This window comes from Plodia interpunctella, chromosome 9, assembly GCF_027563975.2.
Source record: "Plodia interpunctella isolate USDA-ARS_2022_Savannah chromosome 9, ilPloInte3.2, whole genome shotgun sequence".
Lineage (NCBI taxonomy): Eukaryota > Metazoa > Arthropoda > Insecta > Lepidoptera > Pyralidae > Plodia > Plodia interpunctella.
In genome coordinates this window covers 7,601,285-7,625,537 of record NC_071302.1, presented here as the reverse complement: position 1 = coordinate 7,625,537, position 24,253 = coordinate 7,601,285, and the positions used below count along the sequence as shown (strand labels likewise).

The window sequence follows — 24,253 nt, the reverse complement described above, 5'->3', positions numbered from 1 at the left end:
AACGGACCCGGCCTATTCTGAAGACGTGCCTTTCTAAAAAAATGTAAAGATGTTCTTGGCATATTGGTGTGATTGATTGTTATCAAAATTAGAATGAAATAATTCGTCAAATAAATTCTGTAATATTATTATGGAGAAAATCCTAATTGCTTCTAATTTTGATTTTTGTCTTGGATTCTATGATTTTATTAAATGAACAAAATTCGATTATATAAGTTTGGTGTGACGGATATGCGAGTGCGACGCAGCCAAGGGACGCAGCTAACCAATCACATTGCAGCGTGGTTGTCGTCGCGTCACTATGGAGCACTGTAATTGGTTAGCTGCGTCTCACTGCGAATCGACTCGATAACGAGGTGTGAATTTCAAACTCTTCGCTCACTAATTATAAACGTTAAAAAGTTATTTTTACAATCGGTATTTTATATATAAAAATGTATCAAATGTGTCAGAATAGGCGTCCGTTATGAATAAAGAGTTTTCGTTGCGAATAACTGGCGCTTGTCGCGGCTTTGTGAAAACCTTGTCCGTACTATATTAAATTTTGAATATTCTATTTAAAAGTATAATGTGTAGGCTTTCGCTTGGAGGGATTTCTGCAGCTGGCATTTTTATTTGATACGACTGTGACCTGGAAATGCGCACCCACAGGGATATAAACGACAGTTGTAATAAGTAATTTTGATAAAAATGATCTTTGTCTATATCCTCACCGAGGCAACAAAGACTAATGAATGAATTTTATCTCTTATGCCACACTGTGACATCATAAGTCTGTGGTGACATCTTATAACAAAAAACTGGATACGAGCTGAGCTGAATAGGTACCTTTCGTTGGCGATCGTTATACAGAGTGAAGCATTATTAAAATTTAATAATATTAGATTGTTATTCCATTAGTCAGTGAAATAAATAGGTATCTTGTTCCAGAAATGCCCGTCAGTGAATGCAGTAGAAGCCAACCTCGGTATTTCAAGTTTTATTTTGATATGTAATTATTCCTTTAGTTATAAGGGTATACATTACGGATAAAAACAATCAAATCAATATTGTATGTCAACACATCAATTAGATTTTGAAATGAAATTAAATGGCGGCGTTCAGAAAATCCGCTGACAAAGAGCGCTTTGTATTTCATTCAATGACGGCAATTTATTCTTGTTTGTTGAACTGTGTGAAATATATTTTCAATGTATTCATAATAGATTTACATTTTATTAACAGAACAAACAATATAGAATTACCTATTTCTTTGAAATACTTGTTCCAGAAATATGTAGGTGCGAAGAATATACTATTGCGTATATTTGCCAATGTTATACATATATTTCATCGTGGAGAGACCGCGAAGTCCGAGATTGGGCTTTGATTTTACAATCTGCCTTTTGTCAATCCTCTATGGGAATATTATTGTTGTCTATTAGCTGTCAAGAATGGACGCGATTACTGGCCATGTCTACTCATTCTAACAACACCTACAGGAGAATATGAAGTGGTTATATTCTTTGGAACCACACGCCATGTTTTAAACTCCATTATACAATTGTATATTTCAGATCAGCGGTCTTATCTGACCCGTGTTTGCTGGTCCTTATGGCTACAAATGGCGCACTATAATTATTATCGGCCTGATTTATCGCAGAGGTAAGGTCCGCAGAATATAAACGGAGTATTTAACGCACTATTACAGTTCTCAAGTAAACGTGACTTCGATTCCAATGTGTGTGCTAAAATTTAACGACCCTGTGTGGAATTTAGCATAGCTTTGCTTTTAGTACCGTTAGCAATTAACAAAATATATCTGTAGTGCTTTTTATGCATTATTATTTCGAATAAACATTGAACTTGTGTAAAATTGACAAATAAATTATAATTTGAATTACTATAGCATGTGTTGAAGTGCTACGATTTCGTAGAACGTTGTAGCGCAGCTACGACGTTCTAAGCGATTACACTTCATAGTAGAAATTGGTGCAAATAAACTTTACTAATATAATTTTATGAATGTTTTAGTAGCTTAAACATATTTGTTTACTTAATATCATATAGAAATGTATGCTAATTGAAAGCAAAGTTACTGAATAATCCTCTACTGCTAATTTCATTGGATTACTTTGCTATACAATTATATTTGTTTTATTAAAACTTAGAAATTTTATTAAAATATTATTCCAATTTATTTTTTTTATAATCTGAAGGCATGATTTTAACGACGAACAATACGATCAAAAGAAAATTCAGATAGAGGCTTCAAATAAATGTTTGCTGACCATACCCGTTGGAGTTGCACTATTTCTGCATCAATTTAATGACACCATAAATTCACAATTAATTCGGCGCACTACAATCTATAGTTATAAACTAAATTAACTGAATAGATAGATATTACACTGCCTCTTCAGTATTTACGATCCAATCCTTTGCGAGTTGTTGTTTGATTGTTATTTATTTCGCTTCTTTCAGAGAGCAGTCAGCATAAAAGGAGATTCAGAATCAGTTGAGAAGCAGAAAAGGTGAGACTTCCGATTATAGTGAACTCTCTCTGTCTTTGTGTTTTACTTAGCGTTGGGTTGATTGTGAAATGAAGTTTCTAAGATGCAATGTTTATTAAAATTCGAATACTATTTTATATATTATAAATACGAAAATTTGGGAATATGTATGATTAAAATCTACAAAATTTGGTACACGGGTAGAACAAAACATTATTCCCACGGGAGCAAAGCTCCAAGGTAGCTTAGCTATTTGAAAATAAAATTAGCTCTTATATGAGTAAGTTAAGGTGGAAATGAGTGAGGGATTTTAGTGATTTCTTCCGGGGTCAACAACCAACACTTATTGATTACTAAAAAAATATTATTCACGCGGATGAAGTTACTGTCAAAAACTTTCCCTATACGTGGTAAAGTCACAATACATTATTAAAAATTAATTTTCTCGACACATATATGTTCCTCTATGTAAACAAATTGTACAATAAATAGATATCTCTGCGGAAAGTAGCTAGGAATCTCACACAGGACTTGAAAGAAAATATTACAGTTTCTCCTCCACTGTTTTATGATTATGTGACTCCTTTAGACTGATTTAACGTTAAAAGGAAAACTAAAATAGGGTTAGAAGCAGACGCTTCTAACCCTATTTTAGTTTCATGCTCAAATAAGACCTTGTCGTCTATTTACTATAGCAGTGTTCTCGTTTATGTGAACACTTGAGAAGCATTAATATAAAATGAACTTTCTTAAATAGACCGTTTGTGTTGTCCAATACTGGGAAAAGGTTTTGTTTTATTTATTTTAAGCATATCGTTGCAACAGCAGCAAATAATAAAACTATGTATGCCAATTCAAAAGACAATTAGAAAATATTCAGAAACAATGATAAATGTGTCACTGATTATTACGTCATAGATTTAGAAAGTCGTCGTGCTCATGAAAAAACAGACGGGTCGATTACTATTCGGGCAGATATTCAGATATTTGGAACGTGGGCGGTCCCAGTTACCCAACTGCACAGGGGCTCGATTTTCAAATATTATAGGTTCATTTCACCAATTTTCTCTAATAAAAAAAGAAATTACATAATTTCTGGATTAACGATAAATCAAAAGAATATTTGGTGATTACGATCGTAGATTCAATAAAGCCATTACGATAAAGTGCAATCGCCTAACGATAACGACTAAATCAGCAAAAGTTAAATATTGTATTTATGTTGACATCAAAACAAGGTTAACCCGTTATAAATTCAATCGCCAAAGCGTGCATAAAATACCACAGCGAACTCTGTTCAAGCTAGTACTGAACAATAACCCGATGCAATAAATTAGATGTATCGAGTATTCGAGTATTCCAAGTCGGAACAAGTCGGAACGCGCTCCTAATAGCTTCGGTATTGGCAAGATTTGCCGGTGAAATATGCGGAACACTCAAACAGGCAGCGTTTATTGCCGAGCTCTGTACGGAGATTCTTTTCGTGTTATTTTCAACCCTTGAATGCACGATATATTCAATTTCGCATTCGCACAATTAGTAATGTGTTGTTCTCGAAACTATTCAGAGTGCACAGAACCGGTCAGGAAATATTCTAAGAAAGCACCGAGAAATTATTGTTATAATTATTATTGAAGATATTGTTAAGAATAGATATTTTTTTAAAAGTAATGTCACTAGCCACAATTGTTCAGTTTTGACGTAGATGGTTGATGATGTTACTTCGCAAAATGTTTCTAAGGACGAAAAAGGTTTTATGAAATTTAAAAACACGATATGAAATATTCAATAAATCCATTATGATAAAAATGCAGTTGTGTTTGCTTATTCCGCGCATGTACGCACTGGCGCGGTGTTGGTTAGGATTACCAGTGAAATATGCGGGAATCCCCTCAGACAACGTTTATTGCAGCTCATATCCCGACACCGACACCAAACTTCCTTTTTGTCTCAAATCTAGACAATAGACAATCATAAAAATATTAAGATTCAAACTTGACCGTGGGTTTATGGTTACGTGCTTGACGTTAAGTATGAGCAAACTTTATTCTATATTATCTCAATCTGTGTGATTTGTCCTAATATATTTACTTATTTATTTATTTATTTATTTATTTATTATCTTTCCTTAGCTATTGAGTGTGTTATTGCTGAAATTAGTATCAGTTTTTATTCATTTTTTTAAATGCATCTGACATTATTTATATGATGACATTTAAACTAATTAAAGTTTAAACTGTAATTAGTTTGTATGCGACTATTTGCCCTTAAATGACGTCGTATAAGTAATGTCCAGGTTATTTTTCCTAAGGGACAGACATATTGTCATGACGAGATTAATTGGTACTAGTACTTACTAAATCCATGGGTGCAGTAGTTAATAGTAAGTATACGAGTACATTTTCTTTCTTCTAGCTCCATAATAGCAAAGTAAAAGAATAGAAAACGAAAAGATCTCTTCAATGACAGCGAAATATATAATTTCAGTCCGCTTCCGTTTCATCTTCTTATTCATCATCTCATTTCCATTCGTTACTGTTTTCATCTCCTAAATGTTTTATTTGATGGACACGCTGTAGACACAGGATCTATTTACATTTGTTATTTGTTTTAAAATACTGTATTAAATTAAGTAAATTTATTTTAATAACGAGCGATTCAAATACTTATAATAATCTCTCTAAGTCTCTCTCTCATCTACGCGTGTTCCAGGTGTCTTTTGAGGTTGTAGCGCCACGAGCTTAAATAAAATATTAATAACTGATAAGCTTTGGATTCTAAATCTTTATATTTAACTTATGACGGTTACTTTGTGTTTTTTTATTTTTAACCTGAATAGTTGTTGAATAGAAAGAAAGAAAGACGAAATACGTAGAAAGACTTTATTCGTGGAACCTCTCATATTTATTAATGCACTATCTCTCAGTTATCACGACTCAACTCAATGCACGTATGTACAGTATATTATATAAAATTAAAGCATTTAAGTGCTGGCTCGCGCCAAGTTGCATCGGCAACGTTGACCCCATTCCAGACGGGTATTCTAGGAGAGTTTTTATATTAATTTTGTTCAATTTATATCGCATTTTCATGTACAGCTAACCACACAAGTTATTCTGCATCGTACACAGAGAAAACTATAATAGACATTATCGTACCATTCAAACGAGAAAGAGAGAAACTCGTTTTTGCAATGAATTTGTGTAGCTTGATGGCTATAGTTATATTAAACTACGAGAAAAAGATCGGTTGTATTACCTGTTTCTTCATCTTAGATAGTAAATATGCTTCGAAAAAAATATCATGATTAGAAATGGTCATCATAGTATTTTTGGGTCCACCTGTTTCATTGTAGATTAGATGATTATACTCGTAGAAATGTCGGAGAACTCAGAATGTCGAAGATGAATTGGCTCCAACTCTCTATAGCGGCAGAAAAATGTTCAGATAAGAAAAAGAGCGGTAATTATAGCCATGTGACTAGATTTTTTTTATCAATGAAATCTCGTCTCGTATTCCCTTTCTTTTATATTTGAATCACAAAATCTGATATAATAATACTTACTTTCTTCAGACAAAAATTTCTTTATATTATGATGGTTATCTCTTAATTCGGCTAGGTATTTCATACCACTATCCTCATATCTATTTTATTATATATTTTATTGCTGCTGTATTCACAATGATTTCTGTACCCTGCAAAGTGCACTCAAACGTTGAAGTTGAATTCCAAAGTGCTATTGTGATATGATCATTCTAGAAACTTGGTGTATAGAAGTTTTCATGGAATAAGGACGCGAAACTCCCATTTGGACCGGCACCAACTGAGCTTTAGGCAATTAACATGCTAGCAATAAAAGTAACGGCTGCCTTTTTATTTTGACTTCAAATTAAGCCTTTATTTTTGTAAATAGTACGGAAGATGCAACTTCACGTATAATTAGAGTTTGTTATGTCTGCCTTGCCGTTTCGGCATTGTATAAGGCATCGATTCTTTCAGATTTTGGTATAAACTATACAAATATAATCTTACCGAATCCTAACTTCAATGTGACGTAAAGTAACGAGAAACACGTAGAAATAAAATCATTTCATCAAATTTTATAATGAGACGATTATTAAAAACATTAAAAAAAGTGAAAGTTTCGAAGTTCTAAACACGATTCTTATTCAGTTGGTCACTCTTGAAAAGGTGGGCAAGCGATATTCTAAACTTTATCATCAGCTTTTTAAAATATCTACACAAATAATATTAGCATAAAGTTCAAGTATTACCTTACATTGAAATGCCTTAATTTCAGGGGTTTTAAAGTTTTAGCGATAACAGGTTGAAGATTCGAACTTTTGACTTCAATTATTGGAAAATAAAGAGTTAATAGCAAACATTTTGATTTGCTTTTCATTTATAACATTTGAAGAATGTGATAGTTATTTTTTGAGAGGGTGCCAAACTTTAGTAATTGTTTTATGTGAAGATTATCCAACATTTTTATTACAATGAGAATGAATATCTCACTAGTTTATAAATATTCAACAGGAAGCATAGATTTTTACGACGTTAAAATTTCGACTGTTGTATGAAATTTTCAAAATTTGTTCATGTTTAGTCACGCTGCATAGACCTTTATGTGGTGAAATAGCTCAAATTTACAATGGAAATTAATTAATAAAGCATTATTAGAAGTTTACATATACATATAATGTATTAGCTGCTGATGGTAGTAGTGACAAAAATTACTGGCTTGTTAGTTTGTTGTTATTGTTAAGTTTTTAAGTAAAAGTATAATGATCATGACTGTGAAATAACTTGGGCTATCAGAAATACTCGTGTTTGGGAGAACTTAATCGAATCGCCATCGAAAATGGACACCGCTTACAACGTACGTAAATATAACATTAATATTCTGTATCAAATCATCGAGACTGGTTGATTGGCTGAGATCTGTTCATGTTATAAGTTCACCATTGTATATTTACTTGTTGTGATGTAAATGTATTTTTAACTTTGTACGAGTACAATAAAAATATTACAAAGAAACAAACAATTTTGACATTGTCGATACATTTTCTCGCAAACATTCGTCCCATTTTATTTTTATAACAAATCTTTTTGAGAATCAAATGTGACTTGAGGCATTGTGTCCGCCAGTCAGCCATTACTTCTATTCAGTTGGATAACGTTGCCTCGCGCCAGGCCATACATTAAATTGGCCGGGGCCCAAGCGAGCAACCATTTGTGTTCAATTAATGGAGCTTCGCGAATCGTATCTGTGTCTCAAATGCAGCTTATTTGTTCCAAGTCTCGGATTATTTGATTAAAAAGTTAATTTATCCTACTTATAACGAAAGGTCTTTAGGGAGCTGGTAGCTTTTTGATTTTAATTTAATTTATAATTAAAAATATGATTAAAATAGGTCACTTTATTACGTTTACAATATTTTATTTAGCTTGCAATGTATGTAATACGGTTTACCATACTAACACATGTTTTGTTTCACGTGTTGTATTTCTGACGACAATAAATAAATAAATAAATAAATAACAAATAAAAGCTTGTGTCCTCAACCTAAACTGAAGAACTTTGCGAACTGGAGAAGAATATGTAGTATATCGAACCTGGGTTCCGATGTTAAACGCTATAGTCCGGGGAATCGCTCAGATAAAAGCGTTTGGTATTTATGTTATTTTTTACGATCTGGATGGTGGATTTATAATGATTACTATGTAGATTATATAAGTATTTTCGAGATTGATTGTGTATTATATATAGTTTTTAATAATGTTGTGCATTTTTGTCATATTAAAATGTTTTAAAAATCTGCGCAATAACCCCCCATCCAACACACTCGTTGTGTTTGAGCTTCCCTTTGAATTTCCAAACAAAAAGACGATGTTTGTTGTATTTATTATAGTACAGCTAAGCTTTCCAAATCATAATCCACAGGGATTATGGCTGTCTAGAGTCCTATTCGAGCCTCCATGTTGGACATTTGATTAGAGATTGGCTGTAGCCGTAATCGTAAAGTATAGTTTTAGTTTCTATATATCCATATACTTTTTATATTTTTTGTTTATATATCGTATTAGTTATCTGTAATAGTTCCTTTGTAAGGGGAAGGGGTGTAAGTGGAAAATAAATAGTTACGAAGAATCAGGTTTTTGAAAGAAATGCACAGAATGCCTTTATTGTCTATTATATAGAATATCGCTTGCCCACCTTTTCGAGAGTGACCGACTGAATAAGAATCGTGTATAGAACTTCGAAACTTTCGTTTTTAATGTTTTTAATGGATAAATTGCCATTGCCTTCTCCATTTCACACACCAGCTGCTACATCTTTAACTAGAGTGCAAAATTCCCTTGCGATCTTTTTCTTGTGCTTTCAGTGAGAAAAAAAAGAACGATGCTCGATTAAAAATATAATTTTTTAAAATTATTAAATGAATAACTTTTTAACTGATATATTTAACAATTAAAGTATTCTTCATTATTGCATAGAAGCAATCTATGCAATAATGTAGATTTTAAGCAATTTCAAGCACGGGTTTAAATTTTTCTCAAATTAGAAACTTCATCTTTACAGCATACAATAAAATCATCGTAAATTTTCAAACTCGTTCGAAATTTGGCAAAGACGCTTGACACTTGACACAGATCAAATTCATGAAAATGGCGTCATAAGGAGAATCTCTGAGTTTCAAGCAGCTTGCAGCCAAATGTTGAAAGTGTTCCGAACTGGCATCTCTCCAGCAAACCAAGTTAACTGTGCCTTGCTAGGTGTGAGTTATCAATGTGTTCCACATGGCCGCCTGTGGGATTCATGGCTGGCTTTATGTAAATATGAACGTTATATATTACTCACGAGCCGTTTCCATTTGGATGCAAAGAGTATTTTGTGTGAGTGCGCGCTTAGACTAGTTTTAGTCTTGTTAATTAACATGCACGTTTATCGTAACCATATTTTTTATGTAATGTTAAGTAGATTGATTTCTGATCAATTCTTGAAAGTTTTATAAAATGTAGCCTTTATTCACTATGTTTAACATTTATGAATCAAAATTTATAATGTCGTTTGCATTTTTAATAGTGCAGATATCTAGTTCTTATTCAACAAAAGCAGCACGATTTCGTACTTCATCATCTTAGTAGTAACTTTATCAGACGTCATGTTCGCAATGTAGAAAAAGAATGGAACAAAGAATAATGTTATGTTAATTTAAAACTGAACTGGTTTATTTTTGCTCAGAAACTGACGGCGCCGTTTCAATTTAAATATGTAAGTATACGGATGAATGTAAACCGAACCGTACGTTGCCTTTCTTAGATCTAGCACGGGCAGTAGCAACCGTACTGAATATATTTTCTGCGCGAACATCTCGCTTCCCAGATAATGTAATGAGGGTAGATTCAATTACTCGCCGCTCCTTTGTTTTTTCCTGGCGAATGCCTTGATAAAAACTGTGATGGAAAGTGCACATTTGTTGCTTGCTGTACATTTGCGATTTGTACCGCGGAGTTTGCTTCCGACACAACAGCACGAGGCCCGCTCCCTGCCGCACCCCGCACCCGCCCGCCGCCGCGGGAAAGAGCCGGTCTATTCAAATATCCCCTGTCTGTTCACACCCCTCCCCACCCGCCAGCGCCTCGCAGTCTCGTTCATATTTCGTGCTCCTATTTTGCGCAGCATCCCCGGGTATCCAAATGCAGTCGGCAGACATTCAAACGCCTTAAACGCCAGTTCTTTTAACCCAATGTGCACCTTATGATCAAGTGGTAGACTTGATTTTTAAAAAGCGTAGATTTTTCATCTTAAGCCTTGCTGAGTGGACGAGATATTGCCTCCCGAAGCCCGGAATAGGGGTAGAGATTCAGTACAAGTAGCGTGTAGGGGCGCGGCTCGCCGCAAAGTTAGACGCGACTGAGCTCCAGCCGATAACGACACTTGATGTTGAAAGAGTTTAGAATTTTAATATTTTCTTACACTTTACTTATTTGAAGATTCTGAAAATAAAGGTATGTTATTTAACATGGTTCTGTTTATCGGTATTTTGGGAAAGTTGGGCGGTGTAAAGGGGCGAGCCAAGTTCGGATATAATTTGATTGCGTCAAACGGTCCCTAACGCGATTCTCCCTCACCTTCCGTGACGGGCACAAGTGTTGTTGAGTTGTTGTTTCTATTTGTTTTGACCTGGCTTCTCACTGTCTGTCTGCGGGAACTTGTTTGTTGATTTGATATGTGAATTATTTTATTTTATCATTTCAGAATCTGCGGGCGGTCGCGTGAAGATGTGACGAGAATATTGTTGGAGTAGGTAATGTATAAATTACCTGCATTTATTTTATTTATATTTTTTAAATTTTGTTTTAATAGCAAAGATAACATCATTTACAATTGTTTTTGGGAGTACTTAGATTTATACTTTTTATTTTTAATTTAAATAATATTTTTTATAATATATGTTTGTTGTATTTTTTAATTTATTATTATTATTTTAATCAATACGTATCTATCAGCGATTGTTTGAAATTAAAAGTAACGTTACGTACGTTAAATATAAACGATTTAAATAAATACTAAAATTTGCATAACGGCGAGTACTTGTATTTAAATTTTCACCCGTCACATTTAAGCCTCGCTAATGTCGGCTAAAAGTTATTCCGCCGTGAGCCGTCTTGAGACAAGAGATTTGAACTTTTCTCATATTTTTACAAAGAGTCGCGCATTTAATAACTTAGGCGGGCGAAATTACTGGCCGGCCAGGAATTTATAGCAACGCATTGCAGTCGGAATCGACGTTGCAACGTGGCGGGCGCACGGAATTTCGTTTTGAACAATAGTAGTCATACAGTTTTTATTCGGTGCACGATATTTTTTGGATTGAACAGATTCGCTGTATGGCAGAAGTACATAACTAAATAATATAGCTTAGTCAGAATGTGCATTATTAAATTCCGGACTTGGCGCTACTCATGAAAGTTCGAGGTTTTCGACATGCGAGTATATGTCTATGCCTAATAATGTGGCCGAAGTGGCCTTCACATAATTTTGCAGTTAATTATAATCCTTTATTATCAAATTTATTTCTAATTACATACATATTGACAAACAACGATTATATACAAAATATTGTAAAATAAAACTGCATTTTAATGAATTTTCCGATCTCAATTTACCGTTACCTTGTCTCAGTTAAATATGAATAACACTTATTAATAACGTATTATTAAGCTAAAATATATATTGTAGCTTAATAATAATATGTTAGTCAAAATGGTGATTATAAAATCTTTGTATGACCTTATCCAATACAGTTAGGATTTTAGAGATTCTTAACGTTAAAAACAGAATAACACTTTAAGGAACTCTTGAATTTCTCGTACTACCTACTTATTGTTTTAATTAAAATTTTGTACGTAAAAGTATCGACAAAAAAACTTTAGAGTAATAAGATATAAAAATTACAGATTTCAAATTTCCAATATCGCGTGACAATCCATCAAATAAAAATAAAACAAAAAATGTGATTTCTGTTAGCTTCATGTTATTTTATATTACAATCTGATAGAGTAACTCATGTAAATACAGTCCCCTTTTATTACGGAACCATATTTATGCAGCGTCCCACTTTATCTTTCATAGCTTACAATGTTGCAGATATATCTTTCTATATATTTTCCTTTTAGCCTCCATTATTACAAAGATACGAGACTTTCATTTTATGATTTTGCGGGACGAGCTAATCTGTTACCAAATCTTTCCGACGCAGCTTCGTGTTACATACATGGCGCTTCGAATTTTTCAGGATAAATACATGCTATAAATATAACTAATATTTAATATCAAATCTGATATTTTTTTGTTATGGCCAAGATTTTGCCCACCAGTGGGACCTTAAAACCTAAAAAAGTATTTTTATCTCACATTCCCCTTCAAAATTCAATTGAAAGGCTATTTTTTTCACGTCAGCCTTTCCACATCTTACTTATAACTAAATAAAGAATGTATCAAAAAAAATCTATAGTAAAAAATAAAACATTTTGTCCTTAAAATGTCTTATTTTACAAAAAATTGGAAGTCTTTGTATTCAATTACTAAGAAATTATAAATTAATATATATAATGACGTCTCAGCTAATTTTTCACGATGTTGCCTATGTAAGTTAGATAGCCCTAACTCTTGTACAGTCGACAGCATATCAACTTACCTAAATTCATTGCAAACTCGCCGCTATTACCGTATCATAGAGATTCATGCACGGTAAATTGACATGCTGTAGACTGTAGGAACCAAAACGGTGTCTGAAACCAAATAGTTTCAGACACCGTTTTGGCCCCGATTGTTGTGGCCATTCATTATACTACTCCTCCGGGAAGTCCCGAATGATTATCCTATCTATACTACACACTATATACCTATGTATCTCCGCTACACTTGATAAGGGTTATAACACACAGAACTTTACAGTGTATACCATAAGGGCCGTGCGAAATCACGAGCGGGCTATGTGGTTGGTCTGAGCACAAATTTTGTCAACGGAATTACATGATGTGGCCGTTTTATTATCATCAATAACATATTTATTTCCACTTAAGCTCAACATTCTCAATAATACCATGATAAGTATAATAACATATAAGTACATTATATCTAAAATTGTAGAAAATGGGTTTATAGAAAATCAAAACTATTAAATCGAATTTTGAAAAAAAAAAACACAAAAACAGAATTCCTCATTTATTTTCTACTCTTTACAGGTTCACAAAGTAAAAATCATTCACATGTTTCATGTTAACGTCAAATGTTTGTTTATTGTAATTCGCTAAATCGCTGCGCTTCTTAAAGCTAATAGAGTATCCTTGTTACGGCTCCAACAATTCTCTTGGGGCCTGATATGGCCCAACCAATTTGGCAGCTGCTGTTTCGTGTTCCCAGTATAGTTTTGATTAGGATCCGTTAGCGAAATGCATTAGTTGTGATTCTCTCGTTGGATTTGGATCATGATTACCGTTTTCGACATTTTTGGAGCCAAATCTTAAAAATTTTTAGATATTTATTTTTAGTGTCACAGCCGATAATGTAAAGTAGTCGAGCACTAATCAGATAGGGAGATAGGGAGTTGGTGTTGTTAATTTAAATGCTAATTCAGTTACATACAAATAATATTAATTTTATTAGTCACTCATTAATGGTCTAAAATCATGTAATTTTCTTGTTGAGTTCAAATGTGTTCGTGCATCGTATGCTACATACGTTCGTATGCATGCATTAAACATGACGTTCACGGCCTTATTATAACGCTCTTCTTAAAACTCGCGCTAAAATCCCGCCTTAATTAAGAACATTTCCACGCTTGTTTCGTATGTACTTTTTATGTGTCGTAACACATGAAAAAAACAATCACCAGTCAATATTATTGAATCTTAAAATGATTTAATAAATAAAAATCATAACATGGAACAGAGACTACAGTCCGAATAATCCTACCTCTACATATATTCACACAAAACATGTACATATATAATGTTTTTTATCCTGTGTCAATCAAGATTATCCTTGGTAACAGGCTGTGGCTGATAACGTCAGTGTAACCAAATCCTCGGGAATAGCTTTGTCAAATTGTTACTTTTGTGTTTTCTTTTATTTTGTTTTTCCTCTACTTCGTTTAGAGAATGATCGTGATTTTTGCACAATGTAACTTGCGATTTTTTAATATTATGGCATCGTGTGGCAGCCATAAAAAAACAAAAATACATTTGTCAGCTCAACTTGTACAACATAATTAATTTATACCTCAGATTATATGAAACAAAATGTATAAAATGGTTGTCATAACTACGAAATGAAAATGAATAACTAATGAGTATGCTCAACAAGTCTCAGGGTCTTTTATTGCGGCCCGGGCGTAAAATGCCTTTTATCTTTATACTTATCCCCTCAAGAGTTTCTCGCTACTTTTATTTTAATCTCGAAATGTCTAACGAAGTTCTGTTTTATTGCCGTATTAAAACATTAATTTTCCAATTGTTGAAATTTTAAATTTTAAGAAGGCTACTTATATTACAAGTACTTAGGTTGTTGACGTCAGGCAGGCGTACGGTCATATAAGTGGGCCCTGAACTTCCAAGTTTCAACACTGTCATATTTACATTCAAGTGTCAAGAAATAAACGAATGGTAGCAATTGCTTACATTAGTGGCTTCTTGGTTATGTTGTTTTATTTTGAACTTGCTAAAAGAAAAGTTATTCTCTTTTTTCTTTCACGAAAAAGAATTGCTTTTCAGAAAATAAATATTTTCGACATATTTAAGTCGCAAGTAAATTCTATTTCACGAAATGTCTAATTCAGAACAAATTCAAGTTCAGAGCAAAAATTTTCTATCCAATTCACAAATTTGCCAGAGCTGTCGGATTTACGTCTATGTACGTATGTACAAGTACGTATGTGTAAGTACCTATGTACAGTCATGCGCAGAATTAGTCGTGGCCTGGAAATCTAATACGTATGCTAATTTATGATAGCTCTGGAATTATAGATGTCGCTCCGGGCGCGAACGACCCCAGTCCCCACCGCCCGGCCGCCATCTTTGATTCAGCTTGGGCACAATTATAATACAGTAAACTGCACTGGAGTGTTTCTAGTACTATGATTGTGATCAACGTATTTGTTTCTTACTTCGCAAAGATTACTCCTTTGGGAATTGGGAAAATCTATTTTTAGAAGACCCTTGTTTTGATATACCTTCATAAATTTAAATTTTTGCTTGGTCTTTTTGTTTTTATAAGTTTAACTGTAAGTGGCATTTAAGTCTTGAATTTATTGTATGGGGATAACGAGAAATAACTTGTTATTTACCAAATTAACTAAAAACAAGCTCTTTACTTGTACATCTTTCACTTACAGAAAATTATTTTGTTTAAATGGATTTGTTATACAGGACACACATGCCTTTTAACTTATTTTTGAAAATAATAATGAGATGAAAAAATTCTGGAATCGAGCGGGAATTGAACCCGCGCCCCTATCTATCCAGGACAGTGCTCTTAACCACTGAGCTATCGAGACCAGCCAGTTCGGCTGAATTAATTCATCTCTTTCATCTTACGCCGACGTACAGTATTTTCATTAGAGAGTAGCAGGTACTCTTAACTAATCAACCTTCCCCACTGTTACAAGCAAGAAATTATGTTTTTTGGTGTGCTATCATTGAAAAATCTTGAATGAATTCCACAATATTGTCATTGTTTCTTTGGGACATTAAACATAACAACAAAACATTGCAAGCAAGATAACAAGAGCAAACCAAATCCGTTTCATTTCCTCTAATCTCGCGTAGTTCCTGAGCTAAATATCATAAATCCTTTCTAATCCAGCAAATAAAATTTAAAACAAGCTTAATGCGAAATACGTTGTCGTAAATTATTTCAGTGGAAGCCATTTTATTTAACTTTATATGTTCGTCGTCTCGCATTAATTTTGCTAGCGCGCGAACTTGCATAAATATGAATAATGACTTTCGCAACTCCACTACTAATGTTAAATAATTCTTTGCCGTCTATTTAACGATAGTTGGAGGAAAGTGCGATTTATAACACTTTTCAGAGATAGGAATTTAGATTAAGGTGTGATAAAATTTTATATGACACATTTTAAACTTTGCTATCCGCTTTCGGTGGAGAAAAAGTTGTTAGGTGATTTTGATCCATAGGGTGATCTCGCGTTTATTAAACTTAGTTCAGAAAATTTATAAAATTGTATTTAATGGAATGAAATATCTAAGCAATGAAATAAAATTGATTTATTACAGTCATTTCTTGGTTACGTTACTGTGGCATTATATAATTTTTGATTGTATTCGATAGCTAAATATAGTTATATACATCACTATAGTTATTATATATCATGATAGATAATTCTTTTATTCATCGTAATAATAAACGTGTTATTTAAATTCGATTGTAGATATCCTTAGTTTCCATTTCTATGTGATACTAACCGCACAAAGGATTATGCAAATGCAATTTGCACTAACAGCTCTCTAGCGGGTTTAACCTTAGACCTATCTACGTTTGGTACAAGATATGAGCGATTAGCGATCCGTCACATACATACGATAGCTTTTATATTAACAAGTTATTCATTTGTTTAGGCTACGTGTTTAGGCTTTAAGTAACCATAAGGGCGCTAGTGCGCCGCTAACTGCGCCTTAAACGCCTCAACGATTATTATTTTACATCGATTCATATCTTTGTAACTAAATTGAATAAGTTTACTAAATAAAGTTTGCTTGAAATATATTATTTTATTTATCGATTAAAGGCCCTGATTATTTCAATTGTTTTTTTTTTCAATTGAAATATTAAAGAGAAATAAAACTATTAAATATAATATTATACAAAGATTACATGCTGAATATAAAGTAAAATATTACATACAAAATAATTAGTTACTTTATATAAAATACCTAGCGAAATGACAAGGAGAGGAAGTACGTTTTTGGTAAATGAAGTTATGCCACGAAATAAAAATCTAAGATAGGTAGTCTTACTTACAGGTTCTTATGTTCTTACCTATTGTTATTCCGTTTATCGTAAATTAAGATCTTACATTGCGACTAATTTCCGTGTGTAGCAATAATTTTTCATTATTCAAATGTAATTGTTCTGCTCAGTACATGTAGCTTAATCTCCGAGTCTAAGCCGCTTAATTAGCATCTCTGTACACTATACGCTCTCAGCTTCTAATTTGGAGCTGGCTTTGCGTCGTGTATGCAGAAGCCAAGTTTATGCCCCTGCAAATGTGCCTGCAGCTTAACTAGGCTAGTTCCGTTATTCAGATAAAGCGAGTGTACTTAGCAACTAAATTAAGTGAAGCAATTGTCTCGGTGCATGTACGAGTATTATTTCAGAGTTATCGTCGTGTTTATGCTTTTGGAAATGGCGCTCGGATGAGTTAATTAAATTGTTTTTCATTTAATAAATTTCACTATATATTTGCTTTTGCTCAATTTATTATAAAAAACTTTTGCTCAATTAAATTCACATAATAAATCAAGAGATGATAGCATGACTGTAATTTGCAAAAGTTATAAAAGAAATGAAATTTAAGTTTTCTAATTTTATTTTCAAACCACATTCTTTGTGATAGATTTTCTTACTTGGGTTTATATTTTTAACAATCTAACTGTAATTTTGGAGGACATAACACTTAATTGCATAGTATATAAGTATACAATGAAATGCACGACAAAACATAGAAAAACACCATTTTTATGTCTAGAAAAACTTTTGTGCGGTTGTTCCGAAACGCGTTATCTGGGAGAGGCCGCCATTACGGGTGAGTTTTCCTTTTATTTGATGCTACGTTTAATTTCCCAGTTCTCTTTGTTTGTTCTTTAAAGAAAAACAATTCGGAAACTTCTTGTCACTGTCGCTTCTTGGCGGATTGAATTTTGCTCTTCTTTCCTTTTCTTCAGGTTTTTTTCTCGGAAAAACAACGTTTCTGCTCCGTCCGTGCAGATATTTGAGATATCCGATCGTCCGGTACTTTCTTTACGGCGCGCGGCGGCGCAATTTATTACGGTCTCTTAAAAAAGGAACAGGAAATACTCACAGTGACTTGTAGGTGCTTTTGAAATCTGTAGAATTGGATGAGAAATTCAAAGTTTTGAAGATAATTTGTTGTTTTAGATATTAACAATTACCATAAGTTAGAATATTTTTTGGGCGTGTACTTTTTCAAATATAAACCTTTTTCACTCGTAAAATTTTCAAATTAGAAAGTATTTTAATAAACGCAGCAGAAAATATGGTTTTATAATATCCTATATCCCGGATCGACTTTAACGATTAAGTCTGTATCACGTACTGAATTTGTAGCCTATAAACAGCGGATCTTTACGCTCAGTAAATCCGCGTATGGAAGTATGAGCATCGCCGATAGAGGCATATTGATCGGCACGTTCTATGGTAATATGTGTGCAAATATACGGTAAAGCTCGTGCGGTTGGCTGGCGCGCCGCCAACCTCGGGCTTCTGGGTTTTAATAAAACTACTGCTAGTTAATTAAAATAGATGGCAGGCTGCAGATAATAGCCGCTTAATATTGTATTTGAGCGAATTTAAACGCGCATTGTCATTTTAATGCAGTTCATTGAGAGACTATTTTATGACTTGTATTGCCAGAGTACATCTTCAAAAACATATTCCTATATAATTTGCAAATTTTATGCTCAAATTGTATAAGGGCCGGATTCAACAGGTAAGCTATGCTGTGCTAACTGAAGCTAGGAGTTAACTTACGTCAAAAGTTTTGACAAACAAAATTCTATTACTTGTTCGAAAATTGCCTTTAATTAGTACTGAATAACATAGCACTAGTCGAGTTCGGCCCTAAATACAGAATGAAGTTTGTTAACCTTATATTTACATACGATTAATTGAATGAAATTGTCGGGATTCGCATTCTGCAAGCTCGTAGGAGCAACGTGTGGGGGACTACCAATTTCGTCGCAGCTGCCGCCGGCAATCTAGTTTTTGCTGACGCTCGTTCCATGTTCTGAATATTTGCCGGTCTGAGCTCGGTGCAACGTTTTTGTCTGATTGATATTATAGCTAAGCTTGTTTACGTGTTGCGCACTTTTTGTCTATAATGAAAAAAATGAGTATCCATTTTCGTATTTATTTCAAACAAATGCAAACTTACTGATGAAGATCCGACGTGATTGGTTTTCGAAGAATCATTTAATTTGAAATTATCTAAGAAAACATAAAAACTATACTTATTAATTAAATACAGGTAACATTATATAAATAATATATATAAATAAATGAATATGTTCACACCCATATTATTTATTTACCTATTCGTGGCAATCTCAGCAACACGTGTGTCCGAAGTTAACTCGTTAGGCTGAAATATTAAAAGCAAAACTTTTGTTAATGGGATCAAGTTTAATGTAGCACAAATTTGTACTCAACCGAAACACCTACAGGTTGTGGGATTTAAATTTGTTCCATTATCTGAAAGAAAACAAAAAAAAGATCTAAAATAATCCTTATTTATGTAATCACAGATCTCATTTAATAATATTGTTCTTGAAAATGGAAACTGAGCTAATGGAAACCTGAGTTTTTTTAGAACATTTAATACAATACACAAATCTTATACATTTCATCTTGATGGTTATTTCTCGTGATCATATGATATAGGATCACAGTTTCAAAGTAAATATAAAATTGTACTTACGTACGTCATCACAGCCCATGCAGATATTTCATTTCTGATAAAATATGGCCGAAGTAAAAGTAACGTCTGTAAGCTTATTGAAATGTAACATTTGGGACGAAATATTTCAGGAGCGGATCGGGACACACGGAGACGGCTAAAACAAGACAGGTGAGTTATTTACTGGCTATCAGTTGAAGTAACCGTAAGTACAAAATAAATGATTTTAAACAATGTACAAAGTTAAACATTAGCTAAATACACATTATTTGATACTGGCAACTAGAAAATGTAATTTAAGCATGTGACGTCTAAAAATGAAAACCTTATGTTTTCTGCAATTAAGTTAAATCATTTTTAGACGTCACACTTCACTTTTAACGTTACCTTTTTAATTTAAGGTCAGGTTTACCTTAGTTGTTGCCTTTTAAAGACGAGAAAGATGATCTGGATTGAGCATGAGAAGAATTATGTGACATGGCCTTTGCATTTCACATAAATAAGAAAATCAAAATATTGCGAAGTAAATTATTTTTGATGCAATGAAAATTATATCTGATGATAAAGAAAACCGGGCAACAGAAAATTCAATAAGGGATCCATTTTACCATTTCAAATACGGAAAGCTTTACGTTTTGGTTTCATTATTTATATGACTTACATATAAATAATGAAACCAAAACGTAAACACAAATTGCTTCTAATTTATTGTATGTCATGTAATAATCATTATAATATAAAAAGAGCGCTCCCACAAAAGATGAAAATGTTTGAACACACTCCGACCATAAACAAGTTCAAAAGTATCAAGATATTTTTCTTATCTCCTTACTATTATAGAACGATAGAAAAAGTCATTTTCTGTCAGCAAACTAGAAAAAGTGGTTGGGAAAAGATGCCTGGATTTCATATTCAATGCTGAACGTGCTATTAGTTATGCGTCCCGCGTAGCTAACATACTGAAACCCTTTGGTTTTAGGGCGGAAATCGGCGGTATCGATGAATCACTATTTAACATGTATATTTCTGTTTAGGTTAGTATTACATGATGATGAGATTATGTTATGTAATAATATTGCGATTTTCTGTTACACTTTTATTAAAGTATTTAACGTCATAATATTGAAATTAGCTTGTTTTACGACGTGTGACTAAATGTTATTGATATTTTGAAAAAATAGGTTAACCCCTTGCTAGTGAAACAAAAAAAAAATCAAATTTTGTTATGAAATTATATATCTTCATCAATATTGTTAACCCTCTATCGGTAGCCAATTAATAGCGGACGCTGGTCAAGTTATCGATCATATCTGCAATACTTTATATTATCGACTCCGCGCAACTCTAAACTCGAAGGCGCTGTTTGCTTGCCGTACAAGATTAATGGTTCCCGAAGACACGAGAGCCCCCTGATAGGGGGGCGGGAGGCTACACGGGATTTCTCTTCCATCCCCCAAATAGAGTAACTCTCCTCTATACCAACTAATTACGTTTAGATATTTAGTCAACCATACAAAACGAGATTTCTAAACCTCTGTTAATTCCCGCTAGTTAAACTAATGTAGCGCTCTGAAAGTCTAAGTTAAATTTATTTAATTAAACTTTGGTATCGCTTTTATAGAGAGGTTCTCATCTAGATTAACGAGGACATGATCGAGCTGGTGTGTTTCGCGAAAAACTCGGGTTTTGGGAATTAGCTGGACGGGCCTAAGTCTCAATCGGAGCTCCGTCAATCTGGGAAATTGATGAGTCAGAGGATCGCTCGAGACGTACAAAGGCCTCGTGGGAAACAATGCCTGCCTTTCAGCATTCTCCCTCGCGCAATTAAGTGAACCTTTTTGTTAGAGCACGCTTCTACTACATTATCGGTATACAATGGTAGCAATGATTTGCGGAAAGACGTCGAGATTATTTTTTTGCGAATCCCGCGGGATTTTTCCGAATGGTCTGATTTGTTGTCCGTCGTCATGCCATTGGATTGGCTAGTGTTGTATTGTGTCCGTAAATTGAATTCCGGGCTATTGATGTGGAACTTCGCAGTTTGCTGGACGTTAATTAATCTTGACCTATCATTGGCTGTTGTTATTTACTTTGTGTGTAGATTTAGATATTTTTCGTGACAATGTTTATGTAAATTCAATGCCGTTATATTGGGGAAAGCTCGTGCTTAAACTTGATAAACGATGTCATGCCATTATAATGATTTAAGTATATCATACTAAACAGCTATTTTCATAGACATCACATGAGGCTATAAATTATTGTAAATTATTTCTAAATTATACTGCAAAATACCCGTAACTGTCAAAAATGAAATCAAGTATATTTTAAGCGAAGACAATTGTTTCTGTATAACTCAAGAGGTTTATGACAATCCTATATGTGGCCTTATACCAGCAGACTATTGAAATAGGTTTAATTTAAATTTAAATCACAATTACGTTGTAATAAATGTTTCTACACGCGTCAGACTCTTGCCGTAATGAGATTTCCATATTAAATGACCGGGTCTCAATAAAATAACGATGTCATAGAAATTACACTTGTCTAGATAATGTGTTTAGTTCATTAATTTCATCATCAATTTCATATTTTATTGATATTAAAGCCCATAGCAACTGTGTTTATAGAGAAATAATTAATTACGCGATGCTCGGTATGATGGAACTAAACGTTTGTATTTCTGTTTCTTTGTATCTCTTTTGGAATCAAGTCTATTAATGTATTAGGTATTTTGTTTGCAGAAAGAAGTTTTAAATTAACAAATAATATTACTTTTTTGTATTGTGTGTGTGTGTGTCTTTTGTGACGCAAATAAATGATTTTATCTAGACAACTGACAATAATTTTCCAACTAAGCGCGAATCATGAATCAACTGACTAAAATTCTAAAAGTTGCTCATCTGTGATTTTATAATTTTGTGGTGTCACCCCGTCAATTTAATTACGCTGTAGCGGGCGGAGCGGCAACACGGCCTTTGTCAATGTTACGTTATTGTATTATATATAATGTAATAAGTTTTTATTAAAAAATATAATTTTAGTACATATTATTTCTATTTAAGCTTAGTGCTTAGTTTTGGCCGTTGTTGTCTATATGTTCCATTGTTAGGTGCTATAGTCTAATCTTTTTAAAATATTTTACATAAATTACGTCGTTGGTAGATCATTATTACAAAATTAATGAGTACAAGACGCTGAAATTCAAATGTGTTTTATTGTTATAGTAAATCAAAGAGTTTAATAGGTGCATGGTTTAGGCGCTATGGTCTAATTCAAAATACGAAACGGTTGTTTTTTAAACAAACTAATATTATAAATGCGAATGTTTGTTTGTTATCCCTTCACGCTTTATCTGTTCAACCAATCTTCTTGAAATTTTGCATACATGTAGTTTGAAATATAGAGAAAGATATAGGGTACCTTTCATCCCGGAAAAATAAATGTTCCCATAGGAAATTCACGCGGGCGAAGCCACGGCCCAAGGCTACTATACAATAATAATGGTCAAAGATGATGATGATGATGATAATCTCGCCATTCTCAACATGTTGTACAAACATCGACTGCTATATCAGTAATAAAAATAAAAATTTTGCTGAAGAGTTAACACAATAGTGTTTTTTTTTATTCTGTGTCTCATCTGAGCATACTGTCGGTTTCTTCCACAGCCCATGAGCGTCGAATCCCCACTTTTCTTAATGCTGTGGCGGTATAGATGTCACCACGCGCGTGGTAGACCTCTCTATAATTCTAATTACTTAACTAAAATAAAAGCAAACTTATAAACACATGTTTATTAATAATTTCAGATGGGATCGCAGAGACTAGTCATTCCGAAGGCCGCAGAACAGGAAGAGTCAACATGTATACGCAAGACAGAAACAAAAGAAGAACAAGAAGAGAACAGAAGAAAGAAGAGAATATTAATTGGCACATTCGTGATCTACCCTGTAGATCCGGGCTTTTGTAGTTAAGCTCCTCATCAGAAGCTCGTCTCTACAGGTATCTCACGGCTGGAAGACCACGCTACTAATGCTGTTAAAAAAAAACTGAAAAAAGAAGATTATGAAGATATTCAAGCTTATTTCTGATTTTGGAAAATTTTCATGTCGTGAGATTCCATATGAAGATTTTTCAAAAAGTTTTTAGTTTTTTTTTAATTTATACTTTTTTATGTGCATGTCTTTATTAAATTTGTGTCTCTCTAGCATTCACTCAAAGAAATTTTTGATATGTTTGACTGGGACGTATAATAAGCGTTATGTGTGACCTGATTATCTGAGACCTTCTTTCAATAAGTAAAGTGAAGTAGATTGCTCGCGTAAAGCCATAATAAATTACACACCTAAACCTTCCTCTGGAATCACATTATCTATTGATGAAAACCATACAAAAATCTGCCTGGTAGTTCTTGAGATCAGATTGCGTACTGATAGACAGACGCGACAGGGGACTTCTTTTTATAATATGTAAGGATAAGGATCTGTGAGGCATTATGATCTCTTCTAGTCATATTTCTCATGGCTTAATGG

The 24,253-nt window shown here is 33.4% G+C and overlaps 1 long non-coding RNA gene across 1 annotated transcript; it reads left to right on the top strand.

Annotated features, from left to right (window-relative positions):
* Positions 1 to 9,148: 9,148 nt before the first annotated feature.
* LOC128672626 (uncharacterized) lies at positions 9,149 to 24,250 on the top strand. Its single transcript, XR_008404990.1, has 4 exons — positions 9,149 to 9,327; positions 10,757 to 10,805; positions 19,850 to 19,889; positions 23,531 to 24,250. It is a non-coding gene; the product is annotated as an uncharacterized LOC128672626 (long non-coding RNA).
* Positions 24,251 to 24,253: the final 3 nt, after the last annotated feature.